Below are 16,084 nucleotides of genomic sequence, written 5' to 3' on the forward strand. Positions count from 1 at the left end.
AAAATAAGGTAAAGGTGCAGCCATGGAACGTTGTTTGTCTCACACCACTGTTGGTGGAAGTGCCTCCATTAGAGGGAGCTCAAGAGAACCTCTCTGGACAGGGATTTCGACTACTTTTACACGTATTCTTAGGTTTTTTCGGTAAAGTCACGTAGGTAAAAAATTTAAATTAATAAAAGTAAAATAAAAATAAAATAAAAATCACGACGTTTCTGAGGCAACACAGAAGCTTATGTTGCCTCCGAAACGTCGTGATTTTAATTTTATTTTACTTTAATTAATTACAATTTTTTACCTACGTGACTTTACCGAAAAAACCTAAGAATATGAATACTTGCAGTCACGAAAGCTTCAAATCTAGAATTACTTTTACACGCTGTTATACATATTGGAAGAGAATGGAAGAAGAGAATGGAATACCCGCACTTTACCCCAACAATAGGCGATCTGCCGATTGATTAACCGCAGTGTACCCATCTCGATACTGCCCGGTCGACTGCCAAGCCAGGCGCACGTTGTTTTAACACCCACCACCAGAAGAACCAACGGCCTCTGGATTTTAAGTCCACACCTTCGATTAGCACGGTTGGCTACGTACGGTGCAAAGTAAGTTCAACATACATACAGTGTAATAACCATTCACTATGACTGAATCCCGTAAATTAGGATTTGCAATTGTTTCAATGTGTTTCGGGTATAAATGTGACATTTTCTTATGGTATTCAACGCGGTGAGCTTTGAATGAATTCACACAGCTCAATAAATCATGACCGTGGCTGCTTTGTAAGATTTGAAGCTTTCGTGACTGCAAGGATTCATACTCTTAGTTCTTTCGGTAAAGTCACGTAGGTAAAAGATGAAATTAAAATTAATAAAAAAAATAATAATAAAAAATCACGACGTTTCGGAGGCAACACCTTGATGCAGCAAATCTGGCTGTGACGGTCCCACCTGATGACAGAGACTTGTGTTGCCTCCGAAACGTCGTGATTTTTTATTTTTTATTAATTTTAATTTCATTTTTTACCTACGTGACTTTACCAAAAGAACTAAGAGTATGCTTTGTAAGAGTTAATATTCAAGCGCCACAAAAACTGTGGTGAAAGCTTAAACATTTGCATAAGCATGCCATGAAGTCACCAGTGGCTTTCCTATAAATAGGATGGACCCTACACCACAGGTATGTGGAATTTCCACCACTGCCCCAAAATCATCAAGGGAGACGAGCACCACCCAATGCTTGTTGGACCGTGAAGACGTTCGACGACCGATAAAAAAAAGCCCCATACATCTTTTGAGCAACAAGTCTTGAAAGCAAAATATTTCGTGTAAAAAGCACCGAGCGAGAACTGATGCTGACCTCTTCCTCTCCCTCGGCACAAATCAGGAAGCCACGGTTGGTCACACCGATGGCCACAGAGCAATGCAAGCGGAATTCTTTTTCACAAAAAAGAGCAGCGATTACAGAAAACGCATGTTTCCTGCCACGTCGTTACACATTACTGTACACACACACACCGCAGCTTTGAAACACCAACTTACAAAATCACGGTACGTACGTGTGCACGCTCAACTTCTTTTGCACCGTACGTAGGGAAAACTGTGCTAATCGGAGGCGCATGTTTTACTGCTGTTTTCCTGCGGAGCGCGGGAACTGTGTGTCACTGTCGCCCGCTGAAAACCTTTCGTGCCAAGGAGCGGCCAAGCGCCCGCAGGTCGGGGTTAACCTCCGTGGGCGCTGCCTTGCCCAGGCTCGGCACCGCATGGCTTTACCATGCTGTCACGCCGCCGCGGTCAGCAAGCTGGACTTGCAATCCAGGGGTCGCCTGGTAAAATCTGCCAGTGCGATCGTCGCGGCACAGAGAGTCGAATCGGCGGTGCAAGTTTCTTAAAACCCCGCCCCCATCTTGCCAGCGGTGTAAAGTGCGTACACCACACAGAGAGAGTCGATCGGCAGGTTGGGTGTGGTGGAGTTCAAGTGTGGGTACACCCACGTCCTCCGAGACGTCCTAAACGCAGTGCGAGAGTCGGCCAAACACCCCGTGGAGGGGCGCTTTCTAGAGCTCATTCTAGTGGGAGGCCCTTCTGTTAGTAGCATCATGAGCAAGCAATTGCCGGGCTGCACCTTTACCTTTATCCGGCGGGGATGTTGAGACGGAGGTGACATCTGCATGTGGGACTGCCACCGCACTCTGCGAGTGAAGGCGATTGTTTTGCCAATTTCGATTTAAAGCTTTCGTGACTGCAGGGATTCATTTTCTTGGTTCTTTCGGTAAAGTCACATGACTTTACCGAAAGAACCAAGAAGATGTTTTGCCAATGTGAGGTCAAAACAGCACGCAAAACTGAGGGACTTATCACAAGCATAAAGGCTGCGAGCAGCCAGTGAGTTTGTGCCGATATATTAAACAATCTTGCATTAAGGCAAGCATGGCTAAAAGACACCTCCGCTGGCTTGGCCACGTGATCCACATGCCTGATCACCGCCTCCCCCGCCGAGTTCTGTGCGGCCAACTCAGCGCACAGCCAAACGCTCCGCTGGAGGACAGGAAAAAGCGCAGCAAGGACCCGCTGAAGCGCTGTAACATCGATCCCCCTTCCAGCCTGGAACCCCTGGCGCTGGACAGGTCCACCTGGCGGTCCACCTGTGCCAGAGGGGTTCAGCGCCTGGAAGACGCCGCCTCACAGAGGAGATGCGAGTAGACGCACCCAGGGACACCGATGCGCGGCTGAGATATAACGACACCCGAAACCCGACACTCACCGCGCGTGTCCCATCTGCGGCAGATTGTGCAGCTCTCGCGTCGGCCACCACGGCTGCGTGAAGTGGCACGAGCGTCACAAGCGCCGACCCATCCACCTACCCCCCCATCCACAAGAGGGGCAATCGCTTTCGATGGACAGCCAAGAGATCAAACCATTTTGATCGCAAGGGGAGAGAACACGCCACAAGAGGACGGACGTCTACCGTAGAGATGGAGCAACGAAATCAGCTCGCGAGCAGATGCTGGGTGGACTGTTATATCGCAGGGCCGTGAGAAACGGCGACAGCAGTGGATAGAGTTTGTCAGCAATGTTTGTCCAATGGATGGACTGATCCCTACCATAGGAATGTGGACTTTCCGCCACTTGCTCAAGACAGCCAATGGCGATAACTGTCCCATGCTCACTAATATAAGAGTAACCTGGGCTCATCTTGAACCCAACAATGACGCTTTGGTAGCAACACCGAACAGGATTGCGACGGTACGGGGAGGCCATCATCCAGCGGTGACTCGATAATGGCTCATGATGATGAAGTACAGCATATTCATGAGCCATGCAACCATTCACAGCCATCACAATTCGACGAATTGTCACAACCAGGGGTTGTGAATCGATTTAAGAATCATTGCTTCTTTGGAATTGTTGTTTTCGTAGAATTCCCCCTCGTGGCTGCAGGACTCCGTGAACTAATTCATTTGCCAACTATTTTACTAGGTAAGGCCCCACTGAACTACATAGCCCTTTTTCAGAAGCGACCTGGCCACAAATGATAGCTCAACGAAGTGGCTTATCCCGTGGAAATGTAAAAGCAGCCAAATACTCTTAAAACGCACATTCTTAAATGTGGAGGGGAAAAACCGGAGGACCCGGAGACAACTCCACACAACCACAGGGAGAACACGCAAACTCCAAAGATGCAGCAGGCATCAGGGTTGGGGATCGAATTCACGACCTCCTGTATACCAGGTGAGGTAGTAATATTCCGCCACCGTGGCAAAACTACTAGATGTATGAATCCATCACAATCGCTTCCCTGACGCACTATTCAATGCGTTGATTGTGAATGCAAGTATCGATTTAATTGACGAATCGACGCCTCGTTCAATACATGAAAAGCAACACACACAGATCCACACAGATTTGTGATATTGCACATATTATTAATGCATGTACTGAATATTCAAAGCAGCCTACACGTATTCATATTAGCCATGCACGTGTGTGCATCATGCATGTATGTTGCAATGTTATACCGTGATATCCAAGAGCAATATTTGTCAAACGTGAACTTGATGAACTCCTGTTCGCTCACAGAGGTTGGCCACACCCTTGCAGAAGCCGTGAGAAGGCAAACAGGTAAATCGTGGATGAACATGGACAGGGCATTCCTGCCCCCCTTCAGCTCTCACTTGGCAAGAGCGCTCTCACGCACGCCAGCACGCTGCGTTACGCACGCTCACACGCTGCGCTACGCACGCTCACACGCTGCGCTACGAACTTCACACGCTGCACTACGAACTTCACACGCTGCGCTACGAACTTCACACGCTGCGCTACGAACTTCACACGCTGCCCTACGAACTTCACACGCTGCGCTACGGACTTCACACGCTGCGCTACGAACTTCACACGCTGCGCTACGGACTTCACACGCTGCACTACGAACTTCACACGCTGCGCTACGAACTTCACACGCTGCGCTACGAACTTCACACGCTGCGCTACGGACTTCATACGCTGCGCTACGGACTTCGCACGCTGCGCTACGAACTTCACACGCTGCGCTACGAACTTCACACGCTGCACTACGAACTTCACACGCTGCGCTACGGACTTCACATGCTGCGCTACGAACTTCACACGCTGCGCTACGGACTTCACACGCTGCACTACGAACTTCACACGCTGCACTACGAACTTCACACGCTACGCTACGGACTTCACACGCTGCGCTACGGACTTCACACGCTGCGCTACGAACTTCACACGCTGCACTACGAACTTCACACGCTGCGCTACGCACGCTCACACGCTGCGCTACGGACTTCACACGCTGCACTACGGACTTCACACACTGCGCTACGAACTTCACACGCTGCGCTACGAACTTCACACGCTGCGCTACGAACTTCACACGCTGCACTACGGACTTCACACGCTGCGCTACAAACTTCACACGCTGCGATACGAACTTCACACGCTGCGCTACGAACTTCACACGCTGCGCTACGAACTTCACACGCTGCGCTACGAACTTCACACGCTGCGCTACGAACTTCACACGCGGTGCGCTTAAGCCACGTGTGCACGTACACGAGTCAGTGGACTGTGCCAAGAACCCGGCGACCCGAGTTTATATTCCCACTCGCGGAAAATCACAGCGGCGGATATCAGAACCCGGTCCCGGGCCTCCCCTAGGTTGGCTTGGCTTTAAGTGAGTATTTTGAGGCAGTGGGTAAACATCAGCACTGGAGAGACAAAGGCGGCTAGGCGTGGTGCCGACCACCCGCCTCCTCGTGTGCCGTGTCGGCCTTAATAGGTGCTCATTAACAGCATTTGCCCCGACAGTCTCTGTAGGGATCTTCGTATTCGTCTTTTGTATCATTAGATAGAGCGGTGGAGTAGTGGTTGTATTCAAGGTTCTGGCTAACATTAGTGGCGAGCGACATCTGAACTAGTCCTGAGCCTCTCCTAGATCGAATCCGCCTGAAATGAGTAACTGGGGCGGTGTGTAAACATCGCCACTGGGGATGCAAATGCGGCCGGGCGTGGTGCCAACAATAGCAACCCCATAAAAGCATTTGTGTTAAATAAAACCCTCCCTTGTGCTGACTGTCATAGGTGCTCACAAACAGCACTTGCCCCAACAGCCTATGTAGGCTACACGGGGGTTATGTGTCTTGGTCTCTGTATTGGAATAAAAAGTATGCGGAACCGGGAAATCCGATTATGGAAGTGATTGAGTTCTCTATATCTATTGTTAGTTCAATTACATGACGAATCAGATTACAAAAACAGTTTGAAAAAAAAAACACCTTTGTTCCCACGTGTGCCGCTGGACGGGGAGGTGAGGCGTGTCACGTGATGATGTCATAGGCAATAACGGCTGTAATCATTTTTTAAATCGACTGCCGTTCCAGAGACTGACAACTGAATATGCCGCCGCCCGTTTGACTCCCCAAAATCCGTGGCCTCTGTTGCTGTGGAGCCACCGGTAGAATTGCGATTGTGAGCAACACAAAAGATGCCACAAAAAGGCTGACATGCGAAAAGCCGTCACGGAAATGGACCGATACAATTAGGAGGAGCCATACCCTTGGAGCCAGACCGCTGCGATAGCGGGGACCAGCCATGAGTAATTGATTCATCCACCTCTTGTCAGAGAGCACAGCACTGCTACCTTTTAGGTGCAGGCGTCAGTGTTTCAAGTGAACACGTGTTGGGGGGGTTCGTTCGTTCATTTGTTCGTTTCTCAGTCCGCTTGTCCTGGCGAGGGTCGCGCCGGCAGCATGTTGAGTAGTGGCGGTCCAGACCTCCCTTTCCCTGGCGACAGACTCTAGCACTACATAACTATACAATACTACACTATACACTACATTACTATACAATACTACACTATACACTACACTACTATACACTACTACACAATACATCACACTACATTACTATACAATACTACACTATACACTACATTACTATACAATACTACACTATACACTACACTACTATACACTACTATACAATAAACCACACTACATTACTATACAATACTACATATACACTCCACTACTATACACCACACTACGCTACTATACACTACACTACTATACACAGACTGTAGCTCTTCCTGGGGAATTCCCAGGCGTTCCCAGGCCAGCTTGATCGCCGTAGTCCCGCCAGCAGCAGCAGGGTGGTCCTGGGCCGGCCCCGGGGTCTTCGCCCAGTGGGACGTGGCCGGTAGAGTTCCATGGGGAGTCTACCGGGGGGGGACATCCTTACCGGGTGCCTGAGCCACCTCAACTGGCTCCTCTCGATCCGGAGGAGCAGCGGTGGCTCGACTCTGAGGCTCTCACAGATTACCAAACTCCTCACCCGATCACGGAGAGTGGTGAGCCCGGCTACCCTGCGGAGAAACCTCATTTCGGCCCCTTGTACCTGCAATCTCATACTTTTAGTCATTACCCAAAGCTCATGACCATAGGTGAGAGTGGGAATGTAGATCGACCTGTAAACCGAGAGCTTTGTTCGAGAACTCAGCTCCCGCTTCACGACCACGGAACGGTAAAGTGCCTGCTACACTACGGAAAACCGCACAGATCCACCGGCCAATCTCCCGCTCCCACTTCCCATCACTGGTGAAAGATACCCCAAGGTACTTAAACTGCTCCACTAAGGTCAGTTGTTCCCCCCTCACCTGTAGAGCACAATCCACCAACTCCCAGGAGTGAACCATGAACCTCAGATTTGAAGGTGTTGATCCTCATCCCAACCGCTTGACACTCGGCATCAAACCGTTCAAAGTGCACGCTGGAGATCACAGACTGACAAGGCAGAGAGGACAAAGTTATCTGCAGAATGCAGTGACGCCACCTCCATGCCCCCGTACCGGATACTCCCCATACCTCGGCTGCGCCTTGATATCCTGTCCATGAAAATCACAAACAGGAGTGGAGACGAGACGCACCCTTGGCGGAGTCAAACACCTACAGTGAACGACTTTGATTTGACACCAAGAATATGGACACAGCGCTCACTCCGGGAATAGAGGGACTGGATAGCGCACAAAAGCGGCACCGGTACATCATACTCCCGCAGCACCTCCCACAAGACACTGCGGGGAACACGGTCACATGCCTTCTCAAAGTCCACAAAACAGAGGTAGACTGGAGAAGCATGCTCCCCTATGACCCCTCAAATATCTGTGAGAGGGAAAAGAGCCGGTCCGTTGTTCCACGACCCTGGCGGAATCCGCATTGTTCCTCCTGAATATGAGACTCGACCACTGGGTGGATGCTCCTTTCCAGCACTCTGGCATCGGCTTTACCTGGGACGCTGAGGACTGTGATTCCTCTGTAGTTGGAGCACACAATCTGGTCCCCTTTTTAAAAAAAATGCCAACCACAACCCCAGTTTGCCAGTCCAGAGGTACTGTACCTGCCTTCCATGCAACATTGAAGAGGCGCGTTAACCATGGCACCACTCCTACACTGTCCAGCGCTTTCAACAACTCTGGGCGAATCTCGTCCACCCCAGCGGCGTTGCCGCTACGAAGGCCGCAGCGACTTCAGCAACCGTGATGGATCCGACCCCCCCAGCTGTTTCCAGGGCTGCCTCCTGAGAGGAGGGCATGTCCACCGGGTTGAGGAGCTCCTCAAAGTGTTCCTTCCACCTCTCGACTATCTCCTTAGTTGAGGTCAATGTTACACCACCCTTACTGAAAACAGCCTGGGCCACGTCCCGTCGACGTGGCCCAGTGCTCCCATGCCCAGGCTTTCACTTTAGCGACTGCTACAGCTGCCACCCTCTGGGCAAGCCGGCACTTCTCAATTGAGACCTTTTCCGAGCATAGCTTGGAACGCCCCCTTCTTCAACTTGACAGCTTCCCTCACCACCGGTGTCCACCAGCGGGTCTGAGGGTTGCTGCCATGACTGGCACCAACTGCCTTCAGGCCACAGCTTTTCGCAGCTGTATCCACAATCGAGGTCCTGAACATCGTCCACTTGGACTCAATTTCCACAATATCCCCTGGAGCGCGGGAGAAGTTTTCCGGGAGGTGGAACTTCAAATATTTCTGCACCGAGTCTTCGGCCAGACGTTCCCAGTAAACTATCACTATTCGTTTGGGCCTTCCACGTCTATCTGTCGGTGCCCCACATAAAAAAACATGGTAACCTTGCTGAGAAAGCTAGCTATAAAATATGCTAGGTAATAATTACACCTGACCGCATGCAGCTGCACAATGTACTCCAGGTGTGTTAAATAATTATTATGTTGGATTTCTAAGCTCCTGTTTTAATGTGTTGTGATAGAACACCGGTTGCCATTAAAGCCACCCTTGAACACTAAGAAAAGCATGCTGCCACACGCTTTAATTTACATGTGTCTCGCGCGACAGAATAAAACGAGCATTTATTTAACAAACACCTTCTTTACTTTATAGAACCAAGCAACAACAAAAAACGGAGAGGCATTCTTAAAAAAAAAAACACCCCTTTTTTTCTCTCACCCATAAGATACCAGTAAACACCCATAAGGTACACACGTACACCGGATGAGACCTACCGCTCACTGTGATTGACCCCATGTGATCCAAGACTCACCGTGCACACTCGCCACCCTCCCGAATCACGAGAGCCACCAGAATAACTCTCAGCATCATCACCATCACGATTCAATATTAATACCGCGCCTCCCATGCAGTGCATCTGGAGGTGTCTTGCGTCAGGGTGGGGGGGGGGAGGACTCCCCTGCTAGCAGCTGCACATGGGCGGTGAACGCAGCAACGGCCTGCAGACGGCTAATACGTGCACCGTATTAGCCAGGGCAGCTGCTTGTCCCTGAGACAAGCGACAAACACGTGCTACAGCTTGGCCATCCATGGAACCGCACTATCACTGAAGCGAGAGAAACTCATGAGAGACCAGCATTGGAACCCAAAACCAACCGCGTCCCACCCGTGCGAGGGTTGAGTCATTGCCTGCGTACCAAGCCTACACTGCTACTGAGGGTTCCTGCAATGTGCCTTGCTGTCACAGGCTGCTCACAGTAGACTCTGCTCAGTCTGGAAGAAGCTGGTGAGATGGGGGAGATGAGGGTAGCCTTGTTGTCTGCCGATTTCAGCCACCGCCGTCACCTTGGACAATCTCGCCATCACGAGTTACCTTCATAGAAAGCGGTCGGGAGTGCGCAGTACTAGACTGACTTTCTTGAGCTCCAACCAATTTGTGGTTAGAGAATCTCAGCCGACTGTGCTGGACCTCGCCTTGGACCATAATCCTTCGGGGCACACACGCCTCCCACCTGAACAGAGAGGCCATCTGTGGTGATCATTACCCTCAGGATCGACTAAGCCCAGAAGACGTCCTTTCAAGCAGGTTCACCCCCCACAAGCCCCCACGAGCCAGGATCGCCATACAACTGTGGCACCGAAGAAAGTCCAAGTGAGTTGATGGGAGGCAGGGAGGGGGATAGAGGATTCACTGCACCATGTTCCTAGAAGGTCCACTGGCAAAGGGCCTGCCTCGTACGCCTTTCACCCAGCATGTGATGGTTTGGCTCCATGACACACAGCACACAAATCACGTGTCCTCTGCAGTAGCACTGCACTTCAGACAGTACAGGAGCACTTTCCGGAGGGAGATTTTCCCACCTTGGGCAATATCGATTTAGAAAATATAAAACAAGCAAAACAAAGCGCGTCTAAAATTCTGCCGATTGTCACGCGAGAAAGATCGTCCAAGCGCCTCAGCACAGAGAAATGAGTTTTCAACAGCAATGAAAAAGTACACAATCTCTACACTAATTACTTATGCATCTCTGCTGCCATGAGCAAATACTGGAGCATGCATGGCGAGTCTGGGATCACACGGGGTCAGCCACACTTGGCAATACGTCTCATTTGGTATATTTTACTTGCAAGCGCGTGTGCTGTTAACATATGGGATGCACGAGCCTCTCAACTTCTCTTGCAGTCCTGCTGTGTAAGCTCTCTGACGTATTTTTTTCGGGTTGTACCGTGTGTTTTGCATTGAAAAAATTCTAGTAATACCCCCATCAGTCATATCCTGTGAGACGGATGTAATTTATAAGTGTACGGTGATGTCTGGGTTTGTGTGGTTATACCAGCTATGAACAAAAAATCTCACTTGGTTGCTTGGAAACGGTTAGTCAGTGGTGACAGCCGTGCTGCGCGGTGCTGACATCTATAGTGTGTGCATGTGTTCAGAGTCTCAATTCATTATTGTTATTATTACGATTTTTTTTTGCCAGGAAAGCCGCACTGTGCCCCTAACTCTTTTTCAGGAGGGTCCTGCTAAGTTTTCGCAGTAGGGGGCGATGTTGCTGTTGTGTGTAACCCCCCTAAAAAAATGTATTTTGCAGCACTGGGATGTTTGGACCAATACCATTTACATTGTATATGGGGGTTTTTCTTTTCCTATGGGAGGAAACCCACGCAGAATCTGAGATGCGCACTGTGCCACCCTCCGATGGGCGCGGTTGGCTACGTACGATGCGAAAGAAGTTCACCACACATACTGTCTATTCACATTGAAGATACAAATGGTCAATATTGGCCAATACATTTTTCCTCCTGCTACCAAATTCAAAAATGAGTGTATTTAAATAAATTCCGTTCCGTGAAGTTATTAATCATTGCCACGGTTTAGTGGTGTCATTGGAATTACTGACGACCGCCCGTGTTTGTTTAAAGTCCGTAGAGTCATCAAAGTGTTGTCTTCCTACTCCAATGAGCCAATATTTCCATTAGCGACTGAGCCGATGGTGGAAATTCCACATTCCATGGCAAGAGACCAGCCTCTCAAGAGGACAATCACTGTTGACTCTCCACAACGTGGTACACATTTGATTGTTTCAACAGAAATGATCGACCGTGTAATCCACAATCCAGAATTTAAACCCGTGACATTCTGAGTACGATTCGAGCATCGTAACCACTGCGCCACGTGGCTGGTGTGCATATTAAATGAATGAATAATGTACGGGCCTTTGGGGACGTCCATAAATGACGTCACGCGATTTTGGACGATTCCCCCCCCCCCTCGTCACACGGCGTCACAAATAGTCAGACCCCCCCCACTCAAATATGACGTCACAAAGCTCTGCCCCCCCCCCCAAAAAAAAAAAACATGCTTCAAATCGCTTTAAACTATTGTCATTATAGTGCGTATTTAACGTGGCGCTACACTCTGATGTTGTAGGAGAAAGATTTATTAAAAAGTTAATTTAATTAAGTAGAACGTGTTGTCTATATTTATTTAAAGTTGCGCATTTTTACGTGACGTCACATTTCTCAACCCCCCTCCCTCGTCACACATCGTCACATATGTCTGACCCCCCCCTAGGTGCGTGACGCAATTTATGGACGGCCCCTTTGTCAATCCACTGCTGGATGGAGCCATCCCCTACGGGTTTGTTTGACTATACTTCACCTATTTGGTCAGTACAGGGTGGTGGAGAAGGGATGGTCCCAGCACGGGTTCGGATTTCACTTTGCCGTTGACGTGAACTCACTCACTCAGCGTGGGCTCACGGCGCAGTGCGCTGATCACTGCACTCACAGGTCCACATCGGCTTGTGTAGAGCTTGTGTGTCATTGTAGATTTGAAGTGTTCGTGACTGCAAGGATCCGTACTCTTTGGTTATGTCGGTAAAGTCACGTAGGCGAAAAAGTAATAATAAAATAAAATCAGAAAATAATAAAAATAAAGTGAAAATAACTCAATTATGTTATTATATTTTTATTTAATTTTTAGTATTTTTTTACATTTTCACCTACGTGACTTTACCGAAAGAACCAAAGAGTAAGCTTGTGTGTATTCACGTGTGACGGTATATTTAGTGTGCATGTATATTCAGTGTGTATGCATGTATGTACACATCTGTACTAAACCCATACCTGTCAATCCCTCATCAGTGCCCGACCTTATTACAGATAAACTCAGACCCTATTGGTCACCACGTGCCCCTTAAAAATCCCAACGTTCATCCTACAAAGTCCCATCGCAAGGGAGAAACACAAATAGACACATTTTTGTTTTGTTGGTGTCCACATTGAAACGGCTGTACGCGTCGTATGGATCTCAAAACTCAATTTCCCTGTACAAGACACGGGGTGTCAACGGTATGGGATGGCAGCTATGCTGACCCTTGTGTGTGGAAGAGCATGAAAGCAAGTTGGCATGCACGTGTAGCGTATGCGCAATCTGTATTGTATGAAGAAATACGCAGTTGGAATGTGCGAGTACAAAGTATGTGCATGCATTCATGTGTGTGTGTATGTAACACGTGTATACATAAACGCAATACAGAAATGTGTGTTGTATTACAGCACGCGTTGTTTAGGTTTTACGAATACACGCATTACGTAAGTCTGTACACAAACACAAAACTAGGAGACCCAGGCACTGAATATATTTAAAAAGTACACGAACTTTACAGCTTCCACGCTGGCAGTACCAACAGATTACCAGCCAAGTATGCCAAGTATGCGAACGCGGTAATCGCGCATCGCGTTACGCAGAGACGAGGCTCCATCGTGGGGAGAAATCACTCGCAACCCCGGGGGGGGGGGGACACCTGCGAGTGGAACAATGCATCCCCTGGGTATTATCACCGCACCATCGCAGACACCACCACCACCACCCTCGACCATTTATTCAGCAATCAAGATCAACCTCCCTCTCTCCCCCCACCACCACTACCACCACTACCACCCAGGAAACTTTCAGCAGCCAGCATTGACTGAGAAATGCACCTCGCCTCGTCCCACCTGAAGTGATTTCACAAAAGACAAAGGCCCCCCGTGTAGGCTTCGGCAGACTGTTGGGGCAAGTGCTGCGTTCAAGCGAGCAAGCTACGAGGGGAAGGCTGTCAATGGGCACGAGAGCGATGGGGTAGGAGGGGGGGGGCAACGCCACGCCCGGTCGCCTTTGTCTCCCCACGTCACATCAGGTGATAATTTAAGGCTGAATCGACCCGGGCAGAAGTTCAGGATCGGTTCAAATATTCGCCACTGTTATCGGTCGTGAGCAGGAATCGAACTCGGATCGCCGGGTTCATAAGCGCAGTCAGTGCGCGCTAACCACTGCGCCACCGCTCGCCATCCAAGTGATGTTACATACACAGAGCCAAAGATCCCCCGTATAGCCTGAACAGGATTTTGGGGCAAGTGCTGTTCACGAGCACCTATGAAGGCCGGCACGACACACGAGGTGGATGGGTGACCAGCACCACGCCCGGCCGCCTGTCTCCCTAGCAGCGATATTTACAAATCGAACCAGGCACCGTACTCATTTGAGGCAGAGTCGACTTAGGGGAGGCCCAGTACCGGTTTAGATAATCGTCCCTGGTGTTGGTGGCCGTGAGCGGGAATCCAACTAGGGGTCTGGACGTAGCGTAGCTCGCTAAACCACTGCGCCACCGCTCCACTTGAGACGACACAACACACGCAACACACAACACACCACACACAGAGCCGAGACACCTTTACCTGGCTCTGCCGGCGAGTCGTCATCGCGGAGGAGCAGACAGGTGGGCACCCGCAGGTAGACGCGACACGCGTGAGGCTTCACAATGAGCACAGGAATGTTCGTCCCACCCACCCCAAAATAAAAAAAAACCTCACCCAACGCAGTCGTCAATAGGAAGAAGAATGTCCCCACTGGGCCAGGGTCTAAATCCTCTCCCTCTCTCTCTCGCGTGAGCCTTGCCCCCACCCCCTACCAAAAAAAGGGAGAGAGAGACAGAAGAGAATAACCCAACAAAAAAAACGTGTGATGGCAGATAGAGTTATAGTGTACACGAGATTACTACTGCTGCGTCTCCGCGTGTGTGCGCGCGCCGCTGCTAGAATGAGATTCGGTCAAATGCGATCGGGTGGTTTTGGGTTGTAAAACCACCACCACCGCCCCACACGCCCACGCACACCCCCCGATCGCTTATCTCTCAGCACGCTCCCCTCCTCCTCCCCTGCTGCCCACCCCCTGTGAGTGCGTGAGGCCGCTTCCACGTAAGCGAAGCTTGCCTTCCGAGGCCACCCAACTGCGAACTTATTACCGCACCGTCTGCCAAAAATAGGCGAATGGGATTTTTTTTTTGCCACGCGTGGGAGGGTTTAGTGCGTGTATCATATTCTTTACCCACCCAAGGTCCCTCTCTCCATTTCTTGCCACGCGTGGTTATAATATTGTTCTCGAGGGGATTTTTTTGCTTAAGTATCGTATCGATACTTTTATATTCAAGAGTTGAGTGTTACGCAATGTCAGATTTTTTTTCTTGTTTTCTAATTTGAATTCGGTTCGCCTTATTTGGTTATACTGTACTGTTTTGGAGGTGTTGTAACAAGCCCAGATAACAAAAACAACGACATCTGGGTCTCTGTGCTCTGAAGGCCATTGCCTGAAACGTCGCCAACTATTATATACAATATCATACATACAAATGTGTTGAACTTTTGTTGTATTTGCTACCTTGTTGCTTATGGATTTTATTAATGATTAAGAATCTAGTTAATCAACTGCTGTGTCGAGACGGATATGCAAGTTAATGTGTAATGCACGCACGACATTTGATACAGGAAACGTGCTCGTATAACTATGAAGTCGACAATCTCTCATCAGAATATACTCTTATAATGAGTGTGTTATCAGCAAGGGGAGGTTGGAGACCTTTGAAGTAACTGAACTTGATAATGAGAAAGCAACAGGGTGCTGAACCTCCTGAGAAGTCGTTCAAATTCGGGCATTCTACCTGCTTTGACATGGATCCGGAATGTGGCAACTGACACATCTGAAAAGTGCAAATTTTTTTAATTAATCGGGGAGAGGGACATGCTGTGAATTACGCCGAGACACAGGAAAAAACGCGGTGGTGAGATGTTAACTACCTCGCCTGGTATACAGGAGGTCGTGGGTTCCATCATGACCCTGAAGCCTGCTGTACATTTGGAGTTTGCATGTCTCCCCGTGGTCGCGTGGATTTTTCTCCGGGTCCTCCCATTTTTCCCTCCACATTAAGACCCATGTGTTTGGAGTAATTGGCTGTTATACATTTCCACACGATAAGCCAAATCGTTGAACTACCATTTGTGTTCAGGTCACTTCTGGAAACAGAGCTATATAGCTCAGGGGGCCTTACCTGGTAAAATAAAAATAGTTCAGTATAGTTTAGAACACATGCATTTTCTAACAGACACATTAATGAGAGAAATCACATTGACGACAGTGAAGGAAAGCTTGGGCAGGACACGTAGGGCTAGAAGGGCCCATGGCCGGTGGTGGCGGAATGGCAGCCATCGAGAGGACTGTCGAACAATGACGTCACTTGGGGAGGCCTTCCTCCAGCCGTGGGTAGACTACGGCTGCCGATGATCATCGTCAACTTCTTTCGCACCGCACGTAGCCAACCGTGCGAATCGGAGGTTGCGGGCAAAGGACAAGAAACTAAACACAAAAAGCAATTGGAAAGAAATTAGTTTTCTATCTTGAAAACTTATTTAGAATTACAAATACTGTAATGCCTCACTCGGATAACCCCCTTAGTTTAGCTAGAAAAGACTCAGCCATGCTTGGGATATTT

General features: G+C 49.3%; 1 protein-coding gene across 5 annotated transcripts in view; it reads right to left on the reverse strand.

Annotated features, from left to right (window-relative positions):
- Nucleotides 1-16,084, reverse strand: part of SLC45A3 (solute carrier family 45 member 3) — an 86,985-nt gene that overhangs the window by 20,582 nt on the left and 50,319 nt on the right. The window contains exon 1 of one of the 5 annotated variants that reach the window (XM_078601434.1): nucleotides 14,133-14,369. The exons of 3 other annotated variants lie outside the window; for them this stretch is intronic. The gene's annotated coding sequence lies outside the window, so the exon portion shown is untranslated. Of the gene's footprint in view, nucleotides 1-13,997; nucleotides 14,370-16,084 lie in introns of those variants that run through there. One more of the 5 variants, XM_078601436.1, reaches the window with a different exon arrangement.

Source organism: Lampetra planeri, chromosome 16, assembly GCF_965212315.1.
Source record: "Lampetra planeri chromosome 16, kcLamPlan1.2.h2, whole genome shotgun sequence".
In the NCBI taxonomy this organism is placed as follows: Eukaryota; Metazoa; Chordata; class Hyperoartia; order Petromyzontiformes; family Petromyzontidae; genus Lampetra; species Lampetra planeri.